Genomic DNA, 22,578 nt, shown 5'->3' on the forward strand with positions numbered 1-22,578 from the left:
ACTACCATAGACCTCCATAGCTGTCCACTACAAAAAAGCCTGAAAACATAGGGACCCATGACCTATTCACCAAAGTATAGCCCAATATCAGCCTGAAAACATAGGGACCCAGGAGCTATCCACCATACACAAGCTCAATATCAGCCTAAAAACATAGGGACCCAGGAGCTATTCATTATAGCTGAGCCTGAAAACATAAAGAGCCATGAGCTATCCATTATAGCTGAGCCTGAAAACATTGGAACCTAGGAGCTATCCATTATAGCTCAGCCTGAAAACATAGGGAGCCAGGAGCTATCCATTATAGCTGAGCCTGAAAACATAGGAAGCCAGAAGCTATCCACCATACCCAAGCCCAATATCAGCCTAAAAACATAGGGACCCAGGAGCTATCCATTATAGCTGAGCCTGAAAACATAGGGAGCCAAGAGCTATTCATTATAGCTGAGCCTGAAAACATAGGGAGCCAGGAGCTATCCATTATAGCTGAGCCTGAAAACATAGGGAGCCAGGAGCTATTCATTATAGCTGAGCCTGAAAACATAGGGAGCCAGGAGCTATCCATTATAGCTGAGCCTGAAAACATTGGAACCTTGGAGCTATCCATTATAGCTCAGCCTGAAAACATAGGGAGCCAGGAGCTATCCATTATAGCTGAGCCTGAAAACATAGGGACCCAGGAGCTATTCATTATAGCTGAGCCTGAAAACATAGGGAGCCAGGAGCTATCCATTATAGCTGAGCCTGAAAACATTGGAACCTTGGAGCTATCCATTATAGCTGAGCCTGAAAACATAGGGACCCAGGAGCTATCCATTATAGCTGAGCCTGAAAACATAGGGACCCAGGAGCTATTCATTATAGCTGAGCCTGAAAACATAGGGAGCCAGGAGCTATCCATTATAGCTGAGCCTGAAAACATTGGAACCTTGGAGCTATCCATTATAGCTGAGCCTGAAAACATAGGGACCCAGGAGCTATCCATTATAGCTGAGCCTGAAAACATAGGGACCCAGGAGCTATTCACCATAGCATAGCCCAATATCAGCCTAAAAACATAGAGAGCCATGAGCTATCCATTATAGCTGAGCCTAAAAACATAGGGAGCCAGGAGCTATCCATTATAGCTGAGCCTGAAAACATATGGAGCCAGGAGCTATCCATTATAGCTGAGCCTAAAAACATAGGGACCCAGGAGCTATTCACCATAGCATAGCCCAATATCAGCCTAAAAACATAGGGAGCCATGAGCTATCCATTATAGCTGAGCCTAAAAACATAGGGAGCCAGGAGCTATCCATTATAGCTGAGCCTGAAAACATAGGGACCCAGGAGCTATCCACCTAGCTAGCCTAGCCCTAAGGGCCCAATTATACGCTACAATTATCGTGCAAAAAAATTTTTATCGCTCAAATTTAAAAGATAATCGTTCTGTGTAATGGCAGGCAACGATCGGAAAATCGTTAGTATGTCGTTGATCGTTGATTTAGATGTGAACCTAAAATTATTGTTAATCGTTCGTGGGATTTCCACATTCGTTCGCTCAATTTCCGCATTTTTTCACTAATCGTTCAGTGTAATTGCACATTGTCCATTGTTTTGCTGGGATCAGAAGGAATAAATGATCATAGTAACAATCGCAATAATGATTGTAACTAACGACCATCGTTCTGTGTAATTTGGTGAACAATTTCAGGTTAACGATAAACGATCTCGTTTGCAATCCTTTATCGTTAATCGTTAAAAATCGCACCTTGTAATAGGACCCTAAGAGGCCATAGGTCAGGAGATGCCACAGTTAAGAAGATGCCATGGGTCAGGAGAGGGCAATGATTAGGAGAGGCAACAGGTGAGGAGAGGCCACGGGTCAGAAGAGACCACAGATCAGGAGAGGCCACAGGTGAGGAGAGACCACAGGTCAAAAGAGGTCAACGGTGAAGGGATGCCTTAGGTAGGAAGATGCACAGGTCAGGAGAGACCATAGATCAGGAGAGGCTACAGCTGAGGAGATGCTATGGATCAGGAGAGGCCACATAAAAGAAGAGGCCACAGGTCCGAAGAGGCTACAGGTCAGTAGAGGCCACAGATAAGGAAAACCCATATATAAGAGGAGGCCACAGGTTAGGTTTTGTTAGCTTTTGTATAAGTTCAGCCTGGAATGTCACTTTAAAGAATAACAAGGGAAGAAAAGAATGTCCACGCACACAGCTCCACGGGACCGAATTCTTTGGTGACCCTGAATAGAGGGAAATGAATGGGAATGAGTCAGTCTGATGCTTATCCATCTAACTATGTTATTCCAATCATCTCTGCTGAGACAGAAGAGGGAAACTACAGAGCGGTGGAGCACTGGGGAGATGGTGTCAGCAGATGCAGAATGCTTACCTTGTGCCTGCTCTTGTTACAGGCTCCGTGTCTCTGACTCAGCAGACTGGGGTTAAATTGCTGAGTATGTGGCATGGTTTCAAGCCTCTGAGTGCTGCCTATTATCACGCTGCGTCTCCAAGCCCCAGAGGGTGTACGCCATTGTGGGACTCAACAACAATACCAAAGTCACAAAGATTTCACTGTGTTAACTTTTAATGGTTCCTATAAAATTTCAGCGACAAATGATAAACACTAGCAGAAAAGTTTCCCATACAATGTACAAAAAAGTGCAAATTTATCAACTTGTATATATATAACTTATATATATAACTACTATTATACTGCTCCTATATACAGAAATATAACTACTATAATACTGCTCCTATATACAGGAATATAACTACTATAATACTGCCCCCTATAAACAGGAATATAACTACTATAATACTGCTCCTATATACAGGAATATAACTACTATAATACTTCCCCCTATATACAGGAATATAACTACTATAATACTGCTCCTATATACAGGAATATAACTACTATAATACTGCTCCTATATACAGGGATATAACTACTATTATACTGCTCCTATATACAGAAATATAACTACTATAATACTGCTCCTATATACAGGAATATACTACTATAATACTGCCCCCTATAAACAGGAATATAACTACTATAATACTGGCTCCGATATACAGAAATATAACTACTATAATACTGCTCCTATATACAGGAATATAACTACTATAATACTGCTCCTATATACAGGGGTATAACTACTATAATACTGCCCCTATATACAGGAATATAACTACTATAATACTGCTCCTATATACAGGGATATAACTACTATATAGTAATGGTTGGCGGTGACGTGTCTCCCTTACAGGGTTGTGGTTGTCCTGATCACCTGGTTGGGTGCTGTCCGTGGATGGTGGTCGGGCAGGCTGTCTGTATACTTGTTACAGAGCGTCTCCTCTCATTGTTCCGGATTCCTCCATCTGCATGTGTAACCTGTCTGCAGCATCAGAGCGGTGATAATGAACGCGCCGCTCCCTCGGGGACAAGTACTTTAATAGGAAGTGAAAGGTCAACAGGAGAGAGAAACAAATGAAATAGCTCGGAATCAATGGAATATCTTAACTTAATACACAGCGGGATAATCAGAAACCCATTAGCGACCATCTCTTCATTAAATGGGCGTTTCTTCCGCTCGGTAATGCCTTGGTAAACACGCCGGCTCCGTCCCAGCGTTAACCGTGTAGTAGCCGGCCTGGCGGGATGAGTGACATTGAGACGGCTGCTGTGAGGCGGCTGCCCTTGCGCTCTGGCGCTGTCCTTCGTGTTTTCTGTAGGTCTCACCGTGCCTCCGCTCGTTCGCCTGCTGCGCTGCCGCTGATCGCCGCCGTTTCTCCCTCTTCGGATTCGGCTCGGGTAATTAGTATGGACAGGGCCGTATTTGCCACTAGGCACCCATGGTCTGGTCCCTAGGGTGGCGCCCTGCAGGGGTCGGCACCCGCAGGACACATTTTTTAAAATTAATTTAAAAAGAAAATCTTAACCCCCTCCGCCACTGACGTCCGTTCCCGGGGGGGGGGGGGGGGGGTCGGGTAGGGGGATTGGCAGCTTCGGGTGCTGGCGTAGGTTTCCGGCACAGATAGCCATCACGCAGGCCGGAAGCTGCAGCCCCGCAGTGCCCGAACTCCTCTTCTCATCGGCGCCAGCGCAATGACGTCACAAGCAGAGGAGGAGTTCTGCACTGCCGGGCTGCGGCTGTGACCTTCCGGCACAGATAGCCGTCACACTGGCCGGAAGCTCCTGCCGACCCTGCATTGGGGGGGACCTGCTCAGCCTGCCTCTGTCCCTGCTGCCCTTGTGTTTCCCCTGCTCCATGGCTGCACCCCCTGCCCACCGGATGCTCCCCCTGTCCCCTGACCGCTCCCTTTCTACCCCCCCCCCACCACCAGCTGCTCCTGCTTCTCTATCTGCCCCCATATGCTGACCCCCATCTGCCCCCCCCATGTGCCCCCATCTGCTCTTCCTGCCTGTCACCTCAGCTGCCCCCCATCTTCTCCTCCTGCTCCCCAGCTGCTCCCCCTATCGCCTCAGCTTCTCACCATTCCCCAGCTTCTCCCCCTCCCCCTGTCGCCCCAGCTGCTCCCCCTACCCCCCAGCTTCTCCCCCTCCCCCTGTCGCCCAGCTGCTCCCCCTGTCACCCCAGCTGTTCCTGCTCCCCCTGCCACCCCCAGCTGTCTCTCTTCCCCAGTCACCCCCAGCGGTTCCCCTGCCCCCAAGTTTCTCCCCTCCCCCTGTCACCCCAGCTGTTCTCCCCGCCACCCCCAGCTGCCTCCCTTCCTCAGTCACCCCCAGCTGCCTCCCTTCCCCAGTCACCCCCAGTTGCCCCTCTGCAGACTAGTTGTGGTCGGAGAAGTCTTCATGATGCTGCGCCAGATGGAGAAGAAAGCAAAAAGTGAGCGACGACAAATCAGAGAAGACGTCACCTGTGAGTCGTTAGTAACTGCACTGTAATCACTTCTATAGTGTGCCGAGCCTGCGTACCGTTGGGGTCTCAATGGGTCAGTGTATTGTTTGCGGTAGTGTACTGACACAGCCCCGGGGTCACTACAGTACACTAGCGCAAACTTTTAAACTAGAACCCAACTACAACAACTGCAGGCACTACAACTCCCAGCATTTCCTGAGGGCTGTAGACTGTCAGTACATGCTGGGAGTTGTAGTGCCTGCAGCTGTTTTAGTTGGGTCCTATACACTGGATGCTTTGTGGGAGATCAGAATTCATAGATCTGTGGGGGCTCAGTGCAGGGAAGTGACCCCAGAACATCACTAATAGGGGATAGAACAAAAACATCTCCCCCTATCCCTATTAGTAATGTTCTGGGGTCACTTCCATGCACTGAGCCCCCACAGATCTCTGTATTCTGATCTCACAAAGCACTACAGGCACTACAACTCCCAGCATTTACTGACAGTCTGCAGCCCTCAGGATATGCTGGGAGTTGTAGTACAGTGCAGACAGATGTATTGCTGGACCTTCAGGGCTGATGGTTGTCACCCACAGATTGCAGCCACCAGGAGCCTCTGCACACAGTGATTTATTACAGGGTTGTCCTCTCAGAGACTACAACTCCCAGCATACCCTGAGAGCTGTATAAATGTAGGGATTTGTCACAGATACAGATGAATCCAGGAAAGGAGCGGGTCAGCATGTCGTGTCTCACTGGTTCTATAACTGGACAGAAGCGGTCCCCAAACTAAGACATCCCCGGCCTCCTTCACGTCTGTTTGATGAGAAGAGCGAGAATCAAGCAGAGTGCCCCAGCACCCAGCACTCCTGAAAGTCGGGGGGTGCCGTTCAGTAGTACCAGGTACTGGGTGCTGGGGTGCCAGCCTGCCAGGGTATACACCATGCATGTAACCTGCCAGTGCCAAGTGGGGGGTGGGGTGCCGGGACGCTAGGGCTACGGGGGTGGGGGGGGGGCTTGTTGGGCGCCTCAGCATGCAAAGTGCCTAGGGCAGCATGAACTCTAAATACAGGCCTGAGTATGGGCACCGGCTGGAGGTTGCGGCTGAGCCAGTTTACTCGATTTTGGTTTAATAGAGAGCGCTTCTCCAGATGAGGCCGATAACGCAACGTCCATCTATATCTAGCCATGAACATGAGCTGCAGCAACATGAGCTGTAACAACCCTGGTGGGCACAGCAGTTTACCGTGACCAACAAGACCCCTGAGATGATAAACCAGCGGCTGGGCACCCCCCTAGCCTGTATACAATTAGGAGTCTTCTTATTAACCCTTAGTGGAGCGGCATGGAGAGCAGAGGTGTGTCAGGCATCACATGGAAACAGATAGCAGGCGGGATTCCGAGAAGATTATCCGCCTGTTTTCCTTGGTGTGAACAGGCTCCTAACCTTGTAGGCCCGGGTGGTTACTCTTCTGCTATTTTCTGTAAGATTATTTTAGTTAGAATTTTTTTTTACCTCCAGCTCTTCCTCGTGTCTGTAGTTGTCGGTAATTTACAGTTGTTTATATAGTTTTATGCAATCGGCATTTTGGTAAAGAAAACGACATAGTTACATGAGCTCTTAGGGCGGTATTATGTGTCTCATATCCTCATCAGTTTATGTGTCACAGGTTACTGGAGGGGAATCATGTCTGTGTGTAAAAAGTGGGAAGGAGACTGACTCCTCCTTCCCAACATCACATAGCTATGACATTATCACCACACAGCCATGACATCATCACCACACAGCCATGACATCATCACCACACAGCTATGACATTATCACCACACAGCCATGACATCATCACCACACAGCCATGACATCATCACCACACAGCTATGACATTGTCACCACACAGCCATGACATCATCACCACACCGCCATGACATCATCACCACACAGCCATGACATCATCACCACACAGCCATGACATTGTCACCACACAGCCATGACATCATCACCACACAGCCATGACATCATCACCACACAGCCATGACATTGTCTCCACACAGCCATGACATCATCACCACATAGCCATGACATCATCACCACATAACTATGACATCATCACCACACAGCCATGACATCATCACCACACAGCCATGACATCATCACCACACAGCCATGACAACATCACCACACAGCCATGACATCATCACCACACCGCCATGACATCATCACCACACATCCATGACATCATGATATACATCTGATATGAATGTATTGTGGGACAGGACTCCGTCAGCAACGTCCGTGGGGAAATATGAGGACCATGACGTCAGCCTGTTAGGTCCTTATAATGACTTTTCTGGTGTTTTCTGCAAACATTTATCATCATGATTTTGTGTATTTTTCTTATGTCACAATTTTCATATAAACTTGTGGGGTTTTTTTTCTCCATAGGAATTGCGCACAGCCTAATAGGCCATGGTTATGTAACCGTATAACGTCATGCAGACTAGGGTAACTGTGTGCAGTACAGAGAGGATGATGAAGCCGCACTTATGTATCAACCAACCAAGAGGTCAAGTGCTGCCGTCCCACAGTATAATCTACTGATAGAAGCTGCTAATCCCTGCAATTTACTCCAGAGCTGCGCTCACAATCATTATAGGAAACAGACCACAAGATTGTGTGTGCAGAGAGGACAGCAGAACTGGGCTTCACCCATAGCAGGCGCCATTCCCAGGTCATCCCAATGGCTCCCAGTAATCTCAAGGACTGACAACAGGACTAAATCTATACCAACCAGTCAGAAGGACAATTATATCAAAGCATCAATGCAAACAGGGTACAGAAGATAAGACTAGGAACTCATTAGATGACAGAAGCCAAATAATGCTGGGAATAGATGAATGAAGGACAGGAACAGGCTACAAAACCTGACCCTAATAATTCCAGGATCTTTCCCTAGAACTGTCCCTGAACACTGACCCTAATATTCCCAAAACCTTAGATCTGTCCCTGAACACTGACCAAAACTATCCTTGAATCCTTTCCTAGATCTGTCCCTGAAAACTGACCAAAACTATCCCTGTCTCCTTCCCTAGATCTGTCCCTGAACACTGACTAAAACTATCCCTGTCTCCTTCCCTAGATCTGTCCCTGAAAACTGACCAAAACTATCTCTGAGTCTTCCTTTGATCTGTCCCTGAGCACTGACCAAAACTATCCATGAATCCTTTTACTAGATCTGTCCCTGAACACTGACCAAAACTATCCCTGTCTCCTTCCCTAGATCTGTCTCTGAACACTGACCATAACTATCCCTGAAACCTTCCCTAGACCAGTCCCTGAACACTGACCATAACTATCCCTGAAACCTTCCCTAGACCAGTCCCTGAACACTGTCCATAACTACTCTAGAATCCTTCTCTAAACCAGTCCCTGAACACTGACCATAACTATGCCTGACTCCTTCCCTAGATCTGTTCCTGAACACTGACTATAACAATCCCTGAATCCTTCCTTAGCTCTATCCCTGAACACTGACCATAACTATTCCTGACTCCTTCCCTACTCTGTCCCTGAACACTGACCCTAATATTCCCAAAATTTTCTTAGAACAGTCCCTGAACACTGACCATAACTATCCCTGATTCTTCCCTAGATCTGTCCCTGAACAATGACCATAACTATTTCTGACTCATTCCCTAGATTTGTCCCTAAACACTGACCCTAATATTTTCCAAACCTTTCTTAGACCAGTCCCTGAACACTGACCATAACTATGCCTGACTCCTTCCCTAGATCTGTTCCTGAACACTGACTATAACAATCCCTGAATCCTTCCTTAGCTCTATCCCTGAACACTGACCATAACTATCCCTGACTCCTTCCCTACTCTGTCCCTGAACACTGACCCTAATATTCCCAAAATTTTCTTAGAACAGTCCCTGAACACTGACCATAACTATCCCTGATTCTTCCCTAGATCTGTCCCTGAACAATGACCATAACTATTTCTGACTCATTCCCTAGATTTGTCCCTAAACACTGACCCTAATATTTTCCAAACCTTTCTTAGACCAGTCCCAGAACACTGACCATAGCTATTCCTGACTAACTATATCTGACTAGTCCTGTGTTTTGAGACTCTTCAATGAGGCTCCACGGGCTCTTCTTTTGCATATTCATGTTTCCCAGGGGGCAATGCACCTAGGACTTCACTGCATTGAGCGCTTTCACTAGCAGCCAGCAGTGTTGTCGTCTGGCTGGTCTCCCTGAGTTCAGCAGTCTGTTTCTCTTATTGCTCCCACCTAGCCAGAATCCTGCTCCACACTGATGAGGGGCAACACCCTGAAACAGCTGTATGTGGATGGTTACCTAGCCTTGGTTTATCCCTTGTCATTACATTGACTTATAGGGCCACTTAATATGGTGGTTTCCTAACAGGAGCTGCCCCTTGGCTGGGTCCTTCCCAGAGGGATGTCTGACTAGTCCTGTGTTTTGAGACTCTTCAATGAGGCTCCACGGGCTCCTCTTTTGAATCCTTTCCTAGATCTGTCCCTGAACACTGACCATAACTGTCCCTGACATCTTCCTTATATCTGTCCCTGAACACTGACCAAAACTATCCCTGACTCCTTCCCTAGATCTTTCCCTCAACACTGACAATAACTATCACTGAATCCTTCCCTAGATCTGTCCCTGCGCTGATGCATCATGGGAGTGAGAGCAGACTGATGGGGAGTGCAGTCAGGGTGCTGATCAGAGGTCACATGACTCAGATACAGTAATGAGATGTATGGATGCAGCAGAGTTGGGATGAGACAGATGACACTGCAGATATAGTGATGGTCTGTATTATATCAGGGGGGAAAAGCTGCTCCATCTCCTATGATACGCGGGGGAGGGTAGATGTTATCCTACATTCAATAACAGTACAAGTCCCCAGTGCAGAGATGCTCAATATGGAGATGCAGGAAAGCGTATTCTCAGGTGCTGCAAAATAGTAACTGTAAGGCCCCGTTCCCACTGAGCAAAACTAGCGGAATTGTCCACCGCGGAATGCCGTTAGCCTACCGCTCATAATGGGAGTCTATGGGAGGCGCGCGCTCCTGCTCTGTCCGCACTGAACATGTTCATTCCAGTGGGAACGGGGCCTAACTCTGGAGTGTAAAACATGCTGTAATTATGGATCAAAACACGGTACATGAAATATTATATGTGAACAGTGACCTCATCAGCAGAATAGTGAGTGCAGCTCTGGGGTATACGTAATACAGGATGTAACTCAGGATCAGTAATGTAATGTATGTACACAGTGACCCCACCAGCAGAATAGTGAGTGCAGCTCTGGAGTATAATACAGGATCAGTAATGTAATGTATGTACACAGTGACCTCACCAGCAGAATAGTGAGTGCAGCTCTGGAGTATAATACAGGATGTAACTCAGGATCAGTAATTTAATGTATGTACACAGTGACCCCACCAGCAGAATAGTGAGTACAGCTCTGGAGTATAATACTGGATGTAACTCAGGATCAGTAATGTAATGTATGTACACAGTGACCCCACCAGCAGAATAGTGAGTGCAGCTCTGGAGTATAATACTGGATGTAACTCAGGATCAGTAATGTAATGTATGTACACAGTGACCCCACCAGCAGAATAGTGAGCGCAGCTCTAGAGGATAATACAGGATGTAAATCAGGATCAGTACAGGATCAGTAATGTAATGTACACAATGACCCCACCAGCAGAATAGTGAGTGCAGCTCTGGAGTATAATACAGGATGGGATGAATACATAGTAAGTCAGGTCATGTATGTACTCACTCTATATGTAGATGATGAAGTCAGGGTTGAAGTATTTGGTGACGTTTCTGTGCGGTCACAGGGTCACTACCCGTCACCGTCCTGAGGTTATACGGCAGTGTGATGCTTTGTGGCCCAGAGGTGGCAGACTTCCATCCTGACGTGTAATATTCCTTGCGGTAGAATGACACATCCATTGGATTCCGGACGCGGATGTCTCCTCCCGCTGCATCCTGGGACGTGGAGCGGTGGCAGACCCTCATTATATATGAACCCCTCTCAATTACATGGTAATACCTGTTAAAACGAGACATTTCTGTGGCGTGCGTGTGAATGGGCGATTCTTTACGGCTCATCTGCTGGAACAAATTCTACTTTATAACGCCGCACGGAGAAGTTATTACCTTATGGAAATAGATGTTGGGGGGAGTGATCCCGGCTGCCGGAGACTTCTCTGCCGCTGCTAATGATTTCTGCGCCAGGATTTGTTCTGCTCACCGTGTTTACCCGACACACAAGACGCCGCCGACGCGGATTAACGTTTCTTATAACATTACTTGTGATTTTTTTTAATTTACATGAGATTAAATGCATTTTGGGGACTTAGTGCAGCCGCCACTCCGCACAATCACTTATTTCATTTGTCAGAGATTAAACGCCTATTGGGAAATGATGCACCAGTGACCTTACTAGTATTCCGACATCTACTGACAGCAAAGCAGCTACAACCTGGATACATTGTATACTAATAGGCCTCCGCGTGTCATCACACTAACACACATGTATCCACACTGATCCCCAATCTAATTCTCCTCCTGTCCTCATCACACAGAGCGGAAGGAACAAACCCCCAGCGGCACAGTATATACCTGCCTGATCTACCTGTATATATACATATATGTACACTATATACCTGCCTGATCTACCTGTATATATACATATATGTACACTATATACCTGCCTGATCTACCTGTATATATACATATATGTACACTATATACCTGCCTGATCTACCTGTATATATATACATATATGTACACTATATACCTGCCTGATCTACCTGTATATATATACATATATGTACACTATATACCTGCCTGATCTACCTGTATATATACATATATGTACAGTATATACCTGCCTGATCTACCTGTATATATACATATATGTACAGTATATACCTGCCTGATCTACCTGTATATATACATATATGTACAGTATATACCTGCCTGATCTACCTGTATATATACATATATGTACACTATATACCTGCCTGATCTACCTGTATATATACATATATGTACAGTATATACCTGCCTGATCTACCTGTATATATACATATATGTACACTATATACCTGCCTGATCTACCTGTATATATACATATATGTACACTATATACCTGCCTGATCTACCTGTATATATACATATATGTACAGTATATACCTGCCTGATCTACCTGTATATATACATATATGTACAGTATATACCTGCCTGATCTACCTGTATATATACATATATGTACAGTATATACCTGTCTGATCTACCTGTATATATACATATATGTACAGTATATACCTGCCTGATCTACCTGTATATATAGTATGTACAGTATATACCTGCCTGATCTACCTGTATATATACATATATGTACACTATATACCTGCCTGATCTACCTGTATATATACATATATGTACACTATATACCTGCCTGATCTACCTGTATATATACATATATGTACAGTATATACCTGCCTGATCTACCTGTATATATACATATATGTACAGTATATACCTGCCTGATCTACCTGTATATATAGTATGTACAATATATACCTGCCTGATCTACCTGTATATATACATATATGTACACTATATACCTGCCTGATCTACCTCTATATATACATATATGTACACTATATACCTGCCTGATCTACCTGTATATATACATATATGTACACTATATACCTGCCTGATCTACCTGTATATATACATATATGTACACTATATACCTGCCTGATCTACCTGAATATATAGTATGTACAGTATATACCTGCCTGATCTACCTGTATATATACATATATGTACACTATATACCTGCCTGATCTACCTGTATATATACATATATGTACAGTATATACCTGCCTGATCTACCTGAATACATACATATATGTACAGTATATACCTGCCTGATCTACCTGTATATATAGTATGTACAGTATATACCTGCCTGATCTACCTGTATATATACATATATGTACAGTATATACCTGCCTGATCTACCTGTATATATACATATATGTACACTATATACCTGCCTGATCTACCTGTATATATACATATATGTACACTATATACCTGCCTGATCTACCTGTATATATACATATATGTACACTATATACCTGCCTGACCTACCTGTATATATACATATATGTACAGTATATACCTGCCTGATCTACCTGTATGTATACATATATGTACACTATATACCTGCCTGATCTACCTGTATATATACATATATGTACAGTATATACCTGCCTGATCTACCTGTATATATACATATATGTACAGTATATACCTGCCTGATCTACCTGAATATATACATATATGTACAGTATATACCTGCCTGATCTACCTGTATATATAATATGTACAGTATATACCTGCCTAATCTACCTGTATATATAGTATGTACAGTATATACCTGCCTGATCTACCTGTATATACAGTATACATATATGTTAAAGTATATACCTGCAAGACTGGGGCACTGGCTGCCCATTATACAAGTCATACTCCTGTATTATAGTAGTTATATTCCTGTATATAGGGGGCAGTATTATAGTAGTTATATTCCTGTATATAGGAGCAGTATTATAGTAGTTATATTCCTGTATATAGGGAGCAGTATTATAGTAGTTATATTCCTGTATATAGGGAGCAGTATTATAGTAGTTATATTCCTGTATATAGGGAGCAGTATTATAGTAGTTATATTCCTGTATATAGGAGCAGTATTATAGTAGTATATTCCTGTATATAGGGGGCAGTATTATAGTAGTTATATTCCTGTATATAGGAGCAGTATTATAGTAGTTATATTCCTGTATATAGGAGCAGTATTATAGTAGTATATTCCTGTATATAGGGGGCAGTATTATAGTAGTTATATTGCTGTATATAGGAGCAGTATTATAGTAGTTATATTCCTGTATATGGGGGCAGTATTATAGTAGTTATATTCCTGTATATAGGAGCAGTATTATAGTAGTATATTCCTGTATATAGGAGCAGTATTATAGTAGTTATATTCCTGTATATAGGAGCAGTATTATAGTAGTTATATTCCTGTATATAGGAGCAGTATTATAGTAGTTATATTCCTATATATAGGAGCATTATTATAGTAGTTATATTCCTGTATACAGGAGCAGTATTATAGTAGTATATTCCTGTATATAGGAGCAGTATTATAGTAGTATATTCCTGTATATAGTAGCAGTATTATAGTAGTTATATTCCTGTATATAGGAGCAGTATTATAGTAGTTATATCCCTGTATATAGGAGCAGTATTATAGTAGTTATATTCCTGTATATAGGAGCAGTATTATAGTAGTTATATCCCTGTATATAGGAGCAGTATTATAGCAGGGCTCCAGACTAAAAAATTTACCTGGGAGCCATTGGCTCCTAACCTGAAAAATTTAGGCGCCAAATAGAATATTTGGTCGCCAACATTTTAAAACATGTAAAATTAATGTTATGTTACATGGGACTTACTGTGTGCAGAGGCCGCGGCAGCATCCTCCTCCTTTAGATCCTCTCTTTTCTTAGTTTGAAAACGTTCAACATGGAAACTTGCAACTTGACAACCATATACAGTCCACTAGAATGTGTGAGGGGGTCTACAAGTCAGGTTCTGAGTCAGTGTATATACATACAGACACTGAGGGAAGTGGTACTGTGCAGTGTATATACATACAGACACTGAGGGAAGTGATACTGTGCAGTGTATATACATACAGACACTGAGGGAAGTGGTACTGTGCAGTCTATACATACTGACACTGAGGGAAGTGGTACTGTGCAGTGTATATACATACTAAAACTGAGGGAAGTGGTACTGTGCAGTGTATATACATACAGACACTGAGGGAAGTGGTACTGTGCAGTGTATATACATACAGACACTGAGGGAAGTGATACTGTGCAGTGTATATACATACAGACATTGAGGGAAGTGGTACTGTGCAGTCTATACATACTGACACTGAGGGAAGTGGTACTGTGCAGTGTATATACATACTAACACTGAGGGAAGTGGTACTGTGCAGTGTATATACATACAGACACTGAGGGAAGTGGTACTGTGCAGTGTATATACATACAGACACTGAGGGAAGTGATACTGTGCAGTGTATATACATACAGACACTGAGGGAAGTGGTACTGTGCAGTCTATACATACTGACACTGAGGGAAGTGGTACTGTGCAGTGTATATACATACTAACACTGAGGGAAGTGGTACTGTGCAGTGTATATACATACAGACACTGAGGGAAGTGGTACTGTGCAGTGTATATACATACAGACACTGAGGGAAGTGGTACTGTGCAGTGTTTATACATACAGACACTGAGGGAAGTGGTACTGTGCAGTCTATATATACTGACACTGAGGGAAGTGGTACTGTGCAATCTATACATACTGACACTGAGGGAAGTGGTACTGTGCAGTGTATATACATACAGACACTGAGGGAAGTGGTACTGTGCAGTCTATACATACAGACACTGAGGGAAGTGGTACTGTGCAGTCTATACATACAGACACTGAGGGAAGTGGTACTGTGCAGTGTATATACATACAGACACTGAGGGAAGTGGTACTGTGCAGTGTATATACATACAGACACTGAGGGAAGTGGTACTGTGCAGTCTATACATACTGACACTGAGGGAAGTGGTACTGTGCAGTCTATACATACTGACACTAAGGGAAGTGGTACTGTGCAGTGTATATACATACAGACAGACACTGAGGGAAGTGGTACTGTGCAGTGTATACATACTGACACTGAGGGAAGTGGTACTGTGCAGTGTATATACATACACACAGACACTGAGGGAAGTGGTACTGTGCAGTGTATACATACACAGACACTGAGGGAAGTGGTACTGTGCAGTGTATATACAGACACTGAGGGAAGTGGTACTGTGCAGTGTATACATACACACACACTGAGGGAAGTGGTACTGTGCAGTGTATACATACAGACACTGAGGGAAGTGGTACTGTGCAGTGTATATACATACAGACACTGAGGGAAGTGGTACTGTGCAGTGTATATACATACAGACACTGAAGGAAGTGGTACTGTGCAGTCTATACATACTGACACTGAGGGAAGTGGTACTGTGCAGTGTATATACATACTAACACTGAGGGAAGTGGTACTGTGCAGTGTATATACATACAGACACTGAGGGAAGTGGTACTGTGCAGTGTATATACATACAGACACTGAGGGAAGTGGTACTGTGCAGTGTATATACACACACACACATTGAGGGAAGTGGTACTGTGCAGTCTATACATACTGACACTAAGGGAAGTGGCACTGTGCAGTCTATACATACCCCCCCCCCCGCACCCCACACGCACTGACTACCGCACCTGGCCGCCATCACAACAGACACTACCAATCAGCCGCCCAGGCCGCGGTCCCCCCACACAGATTAGTGGCCGGCCGCCACCCCTGTTGTCCCTCCGGTTGTACTCACACACACTATCCACAAATTGGTGCCGCTGGGGTGCACTTGAAGAACCTCCGGGTGAGGAGAGGCGGGAGAGAGGCGCTGGAGGAGTGTGGCGCCTCTGCGGCCGTCCGTCCAATGAATGACGGACGTGCTGGATGACGTCACTGGAGAAGCGTGTCCCTGCACACGTCATCCAGCACGTCCGTCATTCATTGGACGGACGGCCGCAGAGGCGCCACGTGCTTCGGTGCAGCGTGCAGAAGTCCTTAAAGAGACAGCCGCTGCCGGGGCCAGTCGCAAATGGCGCCCAGATTAATAAATCTGGGCGCCATTTGCAAGATATCAGTCGCATTGGCGACCATTTTGGTCGCCATCTGGAGCCCTGTATAGTAGTTATATTACTGTATATAGGAGCAGTATTATAGTAGTTATATTCCTGTATATAGGAGGCAGTATTATAGTAGTTATATCCCTGTATATAGGAGCAGTATCATAGTAGTTATATTCCTGTATATAGGAGCAGTATTATAGTAGTTATATTCCTGTATATAGGAGCAGTATTATAGTAGTTATATTCCTGTATATAGGGGCAGTATTATAGTAGTTATATCCCTGTATATAGGGGGCAGTATTATAGTAGTTATATTCCTGTATATAGGATCAGTATTATAGTAGTTATATCCCTGTATATAGGGAGCAGTATTATAGTAGTTATATTGCTGTATATAGGAGCAGTATTATAGTAGTTATATTCCTGTATATAGGAGCAGTATTATAGTAGTGATATACTTGTATATAGGGGCAGTATTATAGTAGTTATATTCCTGTATATAGGAGCAGTATTATAATAGTGATATACTTGTATATAGGGGCAGTATTATAGTAGTTATATTCCTGTATATAGGAGCAGCATTATAGTAGTTATATCCCTGTATATAGGAGCAGTATTATAGTAGTATATTCCTGTATATAGGAGCAGTATTATAGTAGTTATATTCCTGTATATAGGAGCAGTATTATAGTAGTTATATCCCTGTATATAGGAGCAGTATTATAGTAGTATATTCCTGTATATAGGGGCAGTATTATAGTAGTATATTCCTGTATATAGGGAGCAGTATTATAGTAGTTATATTCCTGTATATAGGGAGCAGTATTATAGTAGTTATATTCCTGTATATAGGGAGCAGTATTATAGTAGTTATATTCCTGTATATAGGGGGCAGTATTATAGTAGTTATATTCCTGTATACAGGGAGCAGTATTATAGTAGTTATATCCCTGTATATAGAAGCAGTATTATAGTAGTTATATTCCTGTATATAGGAGCAGTATTATAGTAGTTATATTCCTGTATATAGGAGCAGTATTATAGTAGTTATATTCCTGTATATAGGAGCAGTATTATAGTAGTTATATTCCTGTATATAGGAGCAGTATTATAGTTGTTATATTCCTGTATATAGGAGCAGTATTATAGTAGTAATATTCCTGTATATAGGAGCAGTATTATAGTAGTTATATTCCTGTATATAGGAGCAGTATTATAGTAGTATATTCCTGTATATAGGGAGCAGTATTATAGTAGTATATTCCTGTATATAGGAGCAGTATTATAGTAGTTATATCCCTGTATATAGGAGCAGTATTATAGTAGTTATATTCTTGTATATAGGAGCAGTATAAGTTATATTCCTGTATATAGGAGCAGTATTATAGTAGTTATATTCCTGTGTATATATAGGGGGCAGTATATATAGTATATTCCTGTATATAGGAGCAGTATTATAGTAGTTATATTCCTGTATATAGGAGCAGTATTATAGCAGTTATAGTCTTGTATACAGGCAGGGCCGTATTTACCATTAGGCCCCCGTGGTCCGGTGCCTAGGGCAGCACCTTGCAGGGGGGCAGCACCAGGGAGCAGGGGGACAAAAAAAACCAAATTATTTTGTTTTTATTTTTTTAGTTTCCCTCCTCCCATTCAGACTTGCCAGTAAATCTGGTGTCTTTTCCAGGGGGGTGGGGGGTATGGTGGTATTGGACAGGTCTGGTATCGCCAATAGCTGCGTGTAGATGGGGTGTCTTCAGGTTCAGTGCCTAGGGCAGCAGCAGCTGTTAATACAGCCCTGTATACAGGAGCAGTATTATAGCAGTTATATTCTTGTATATAGGGGCAGTATTATAGTAGTTATATTCCTGTATATAGGAGCAGTATTATAGTAGTTATATTCCTGTATACAGGAGCAGTATTATAGCAGTTATATTCTTGTATATAGGGGCAGTATTATAGTAGTTACATTCTTGTACACAGGTGGCAGTATTATGGCATTAATCTTGTCTTGTCAGGAAGTGATATAATACAGATAGAACATTTTATCCTGTTTGAGGTCACATATATCTTCCTGACCGTAAGTGTTGTGGCAGCTGGACCCTTGATATTAACCTTGCTCGCAGGTCATCGTCGTTCTGAACTAATATGTGGATTTCTTTGAGGAGTCTTGACACTTTTTACGCAGCTCAGTGTAAGGACACTTAGAGGTCACAGACACTCAGGATGTATTTAGCTGAGAGCTGGGTCGCACTTACCACGTATCATCAAAAACCAGATATCTTTAATGTAACTTAATACATATCTTTGAACTTGCCGTTTAAAAATAAAAAAGACAAAGTAACAAACATTTCATCCCAGATTACTTAGCAACAGATCGATGAGCGTTATGTAACAATAATGTCCATTGTCAGCTGATTTTATGAAGATACAATATGGCAGATTCTCCTATGTTGGATTATCGGTGTTGAAGCATACGTAGTGTGTGATATAACGTGAACATATATCCCATCTGCTAAGTCTGGTGTAATGACGGCTGTATCTAGTAGACATGTCACTATCCCCCAATTACTGTATCTGAGGGGCAGTCAGGTTGTCACCGCTGCCCTGCGGCTATGCTCTCTGGGTACGTAACAGATGGACATTGCGCTCTTGGAAGGAGATCGGCAGAATAAAGTGGTTTTTATCCTCCAATGTTTTTCCTTCACTGAAAAGTATTTTTTTTTTGGTCATTCTGATTCCTGAGGTTTTTTATCTGCTGAATCGGAGGAAACCTTCCTAAAACACAACCTGACAGCAAACTGCAGCAATTTTCCACGGGTTATGTCTGCGAAATACGATTGGCAACAATTCAGCGTCTCCATCTCGCCCCTTTATCTCTTGGCTGGAGCTGCCTTCCTGACATTACCGAGGCTTTAACTTTCACACACTCAGGTTTATAGTAAAAACAAGGGAACGTTTGAAGCCAATGATCTACAACAAGATGGAGGCCGAGCAAATCACGCCGATGGCGCGGGCGAGGCTCGAAGGAGTCAGCCGCTCGGCTATTTATAACATTAATAAGAACGTGGCATTAGATAATTTTTTATGTCAAAAGGAAAGGACGAAATATAAGAAAATTCAGTGTCTGCAATCCATCACCTCCGCACCGCAAACACAGCCCCACACTCCTCAGGATCCAGGACCGGAAGTCTGATATCATTTCACTTTTCTCCATTTTCAGACCTGTTCACCTTGATGCATTGAAATCCAAAGATGTGTGTGATATCTCATGGCCGGCCACCCGCCTGGGCCCTGCAGGCCTGTATGATGATATCCCCCTTCTTATAGGTCAGTCAGGGGGAGCGGACGCCCATTGCTCCACCACTTCTGCTTCTTAGTGGATGCAGCAAAACAGGTGCAGAAAGAGAGGGAAGCGAGGTCTATGGTTATGGGAACTTTAGCAGATCCTGGCAGGTCCGTGCTGCGTTGGGTACAATCCCTATGTTATGCTCCTGTGACACGGGGCGATTCAGAGGAGCAAGCGAGCGCCTACCTGTCAGGTCAGTGCTCGCTTGCTCCTCATCCTCCGCTCGCTACCAGCGCTATTACACGTGTCAACAGCAAGCGAGTAAGAATCGGGGGGGGGGGAAGCAGATTTCAGTGAGCCTCCTTTTTGTCTGTAGGAAAATAAAATGGCGTACAACCCAGGCGATCACATGGAGGAACATTGTAACGTAGTACACATAATCCGCACAATTCTCCAGCACATGTGTATTGTGTGTGGCCGTAGCCTTAGGAAAAGAGGACAAGATCATCCAGAAGTCTTGTGCTGTACCGTGATGTAAGTCTGCGGCCAACAATCTGTATCCATAGCATGTGGATATAAATGAGGATATGTAGATTCAGGTTATGTTCACACAGGACTGAAATGCTGCAGAATTGATGCTGATTTTCACTTACCTATAAAAGTTAGTTGGGAAAATCTATATATGAGATGCATTAGGTCTTATAGTGCCATTTCAAGTGCTTAATTTAAAGGGGTACTCAATATTTTTTTCTTTCAAATCAACTGATGTCAGAAAGCTTTATAGATCTGTAATATGCTTCTGTGTAATTGTATATAAATTGTAATTACAAATCTGTATAAATTTCGAACACCAATTTTAAAAAAGACAAACTACTTTTTTCCCCCAGAGTACCCCTTTAAGCTTAGACCAACCACTAGTTGGCTTACTTTAAGGCATGCCAGTCATTTAAAGTGACTATTGTGGAGAAGCCCTCTTATGAATGTATACGAGGGGCAGCGCTAGATCTCTGACCATCATTCATTTTGTACAGGATATCATTCTGTGGATTGTCTTTTAGCAGTCACTCTTTCTCTCTGCACTGTAGGTGTTCCCAGGCACTCCCCCTCCTTACTACCCCCCCCCCCTTGATAAACTAGCATTGTCGGTAATCTGTTCCCTGAGCTGCTACAAGTTATATCAAGTAAAGAAAAGTCATTTCAGAGTCTGAGAAGGGAGATGGGGAGAAGTAAGATGCTTGATAATAGAAGGAAGCATTTTTGTCTGATAAGATATATTACAATGTTTTCTTTACATTGCTTGTACTAGTGATCTGGGCAGCATCTTACAAGCCTTACACAATGCAAGGCATCAGATGTGTAAGGGCCCTATTCCACGGAGCGATAATCGGCCGAATCTGCCCGATTCAGCCGATTATCGCTCCGTGGACTAGAGATAACGATAAAGCTGCTGCCACTGGACTGGTGTTGTATGGAGTGACGGATCACACTTCTCTACCTGATGTCTGGTGGATGCATCTGGGTTAGTTACATGTCAGGAGGAGTTACCTGTCTGACTGTGGCAGCTGTATAGTGGGGGCTGTATATAGTCATTTGGGGGCGGTCATCCATCATCTGTATCCTCTGTCAGGACTGAACATGGTTAAAGGGGTTCTCCAGTGCTACAAAAACATGGCCGCTTTCTTCCAGAGACAGCACCGCTCTTTTTTCCAGTTCAGGTGTGGTTTGCAGTTAAGCTCCATTCACTTCAATGGAACCTGTGCCCAAACTGGAGACAAGAGCGGTGCTGTCTCTGGAGGAAAGCGGCCATGTTTTTGTGGCGCTGGGTAACCCCTTTACAACACAAGCATCATCAGCAAGGATTTCCACTTATTTCTCTTATTTTAGGGGTACAAGCTCCTCGGAGCGTCCTGGAGGCGTTGTGAGGCCGAGGAAATTACACGAATCCTTCACAGGAAACCTTTCCGCTCAGACAGGACGTGGTCTCCCCCAGGATGGGCGCGGGAGGATGGATTTCGGCTTCAGACAGGATACGGCAGTAGTGGACTGTGTAATGAAGACGACATGAAGTGTAATCTGTCAGAGCAATGGCTGCAAACAGCGCGCCGCCCGGCTCCCAGGTGCCCGCATCCAGCATCATCCTGATCAAGCTGACAGATTATTGAGCCTGACCGGGCCTGACCCAGCCGTCTCACAACATATTGCTATCAATGACTGCGAGAAGACAGAGGACCCCAAAGAGTAATTGCCGCTGCAGGAAGATCATTGAATGTCAGGACGCTGACGACTTTATTTCCAGGAGAGATGGAAGTGGGTCCACGCCTCGTACGTATCCGATCAAGAGGATTGATGAGCGCTGGATACATCACTTATCAGGGGGCATACGTCCTATCCTATGTACAGGGCTGCTCCACACATGCACAGCAAACATGGCTCCTGCTCATAGTATTGGGGTCCGAGGAGAAGGCTAGACAGGACATAATACACTGTGGCCATTCAATGGTTAAAGGGGAACTCCAGATATTTTTTTTTCTAT

The 22,578-nt window shown here is 43.9% G+C and overlaps 1 long non-coding RNA gene across 2 annotated transcripts in view; it reads right to left on the bottom strand.

The window, feature by feature from the left end:
- LOC138768931 (uncharacterized) overlaps positions 1-22,578 on the bottom strand; it is a 74,349-nt gene that overhangs the window by 21,094 nt on the left and 30,677 nt on the right. The window contains exon 3 of one of the 2 annotated variants that reach the window (XR_011359183.1): positions 22,367-22,509. The exons of the other annotated variant lie outside the window; for it this stretch is intronic. This is a non-coding gene — a long non-coding RNA (uncharacterized lncRNA). Of the gene's footprint in view, positions 1-22,366; positions 22,510-22,578 lie in introns of those variants that run through there. 2 annotated transcript variants of the gene reach the window in all.

The sequence above is a fragment of the Dendropsophus ebraccatus genome, chromosome 12, assembly GCF_027789765.1.
Source record: "Dendropsophus ebraccatus isolate aDenEbr1 chromosome 12, aDenEbr1.pat, whole genome shotgun sequence".
NCBI classification, from domain to species: Eukaryota; Metazoa; Chordata; class Amphibia; order Anura; family Hylidae; genus Dendropsophus; species Dendropsophus ebraccatus.